This window comes from Xyrauchen texanus, chromosome 43, assembly GCF_025860055.1.
Source record: "Xyrauchen texanus isolate HMW12.3.18 chromosome 43, RBS_HiC_50CHRs, whole genome shotgun sequence".
Classification (NCBI taxonomy): Eukaryota; Metazoa; Chordata; class Actinopteri; order Cypriniformes; family Catostomidae; genus Xyrauchen; species Xyrauchen texanus.
The window spans coordinates 5,311,595-5,314,399 of NC_068318.1; positions in this window are offsets into that span (position 1 = coordinate 5,311,595).

Genomic DNA, 2,805 nt, shown 5'->3' on the forward strand with positions numbered 1-2,805 from the left:
GGAGATGGTGCTGATGCTGGAGATGGTGCTGATGCTGGAGATGGTGCTGCTGCTGGAGATGGTGCTGATGCTGGATATGATGCTGCTGCTGGAGATGGAGGTGGTGCTGATGCTGTAGATGGAGGTGGTGCTGCTGGAGATGGAGATGGTGCTGCTGCTGGAGATGGTGCTGATGCTGGAGATGGTGCTGATGCTGGAGATGGAGGTGGTGTTGCTGGAGATGGAGGTGGTGCTGATGCTGGAGATGGTGCTGATGCTGGAGATGGAGGTGGTGCTGATGGAGATGGAGATGGTGCTGCTGCTGGAGATGGTGCTGATGCTGGAGATGGTGCTGCTGGAGATGGAGGTGGTGCTGATGCTGGAGATGGTGCTGCTGCTGTGGGTAGAGGCTGTCTAGACGCTGTATTTTTTCTCGTCATATGTTTAATCAGAGCATCCCTTCTGATTAATGTTGACGTGCAGTAGCAGCAGTGAAAATGTGCTGCTTGTAGGACAAAAAAGAGAAGGGGGAAAAAGAGCAATACACAAGAATAAAGAGGCCAATTATCCTATAACTGTGGAGCTAGGGAATATTCATCATTTGTTGAGGAATCTACATTTTGGCAAATCACATATATTGATTGAATTAAACTGAGTTTATGAACCCCTTTAGAAATGTGTTTTTCATATTTTCGATGTACTTCATTATGGGCCCTATCTTGCACCCGGCGCAAATGACTTTGTACACTGATGCATGTATCATTCCTATTTTGCACCCGCGCAAAGCGGGCTTTTCCCTCCACAGACGCACGTCGGTAAACTAGGAAATGAACTTGCGCTCCCTGGGCGGGTCGGCGCAAAAAGGAGGCGTGTTTCGGCGCAAACATTCCCTAGTGCTATTTTGCAGTTCCAGAAAACAATTCCGCCACTGACCAGAAAAAACCTAGTCTAAAGTCAGTGGCGCGTTGCGCGTTGTTCATAATGTAGGGTGCACAACGCGCATACACTGTGATTCTCTCATCAACACAGATGCAGCAGTTTTTATTTTTGCAAATCATACATTATAACAAGGAAAAATATTAACACATAAGGGAAATCATTGTGGTGTCCATGAAGATGTAAAAAAAAAATGCGTCAACCGCAAGGGAACCTATTCAATCCACATACATTCATTTGCGTTGCTAATAGTAAAATCACCCATGTCTTTGAGAATTATCCAGGCTCGAGCCACGACTCATTTATACTAGCAAACTCTGCCATTCCTGCCATCTTCGAGGGGAATCCCCCGTTGGATGGGTGGCTAGGGGACAACGGGTATCCGTTGCTGATGACACCATTTTTGATGCCAGCAACAATGAGTGAAATACGGTTTAATCGAAACACACACAAACACGCTGTGTCAGTGTAATTGAACGAACGTTCGGCATACTGAAAATGCGCTTCAGGTGTTTGGATAGGTCAGGAGGCACTTTACAGTACAGTCCTCAAAACGTTGCAGCATTCTTTGTGGCATGTTGTGTTTTACGCAACATTTCCATAAATCAAGGTTGTGTTGTTGACATAGATGAGGAAACATTAGAGGACTTAAGGAGACGTGATGGTGAACTGCATGTGCCGATGCCACTTAACCCAAATGCTCCAGCAGCAGCACGGGACAGGAGAGCTTATTTGGCAGAAGAGCTGCTGCGTCATCTATAGTGAGGTAAAGCAAATTAATCTCGGTCTAATGTTCGACTACATTTCAAAAATATAACCATGCATATATCGTGATTCAGAGAGAACGAGTCCAAAACATCCGAAAGTATTTATTTGTGACATTTCTTTATTTACATTTGTCAAAATGAAAAATCAATATCAAACAGTAATTGATAAAAAAAAAAAATACAAACGGAAAATTAGGTTGAAAAGATTTAAACAGAATAAATGTAATTCTTTTCCCCTCCTCTGATAGTAATGCAGCGCGCGCCTGGTAAATCCCTCATAATAATAACAATCCGCCATGCAACATGCGCACCTGCTCTTAAAGAGTATGTTGGATGACGCTCTGATTGGTTTATTCCACGTTACGCCCAAACCACACCTATGAATAATGAAGCTATTTCAGACCAACCCCTTTTAAACTTGCGTCGGGCGCAAGAGTCATTTATCCCGCCGGTAATATAGCAACAGCGCCCAAGACCCGCCCACAAAGTTACTTTCGCTTCGCGCTTGATACTTGCGTTTCAGATCGTTAAAATAGGGCCCTATGTCTTCATCCACGCTACATTTTCTGATAAAATATGGCACGATTAACAGAAAACACAAATAGTTTGGATATATTTGAATTATTTACTTAATACATGAAGTATCCTTGTGTGCAGAAGTATGTGAACCTTTGGGACTTCCCAATGGTTTTGCAATGAAATGTTAAATGGAATTATATATTCTTACTTTCAAACTCTAGGGAAAAATGAGAGAGGCCAAAACATGCAAAAAAAACTAAAGGGTTCATAAATTTCAAACATGATTTACACACACAAACAATAATTAAACTGTATAAGAAACTTACAATAATTCACACACAAACCTTTGTAATGAACTCCAACTCGAACATGACTTACTACATGAACCATTCAAATGGTTAAAGACCAATTTACAGTAGGCACAGTGGTATTTTCTGCAGCACACTGTGCATCTCTCAATAGAGAGAAGGGGATCATGTCCTTTCTTCTGTATTGTCTGATGCTTCTGTGCAGGTTAAACAGACACACACCATTTACATATATCAGCAAAAAGTAAATAACTAATTATACAGATATATAAATCTATATATATACTTATCATAAT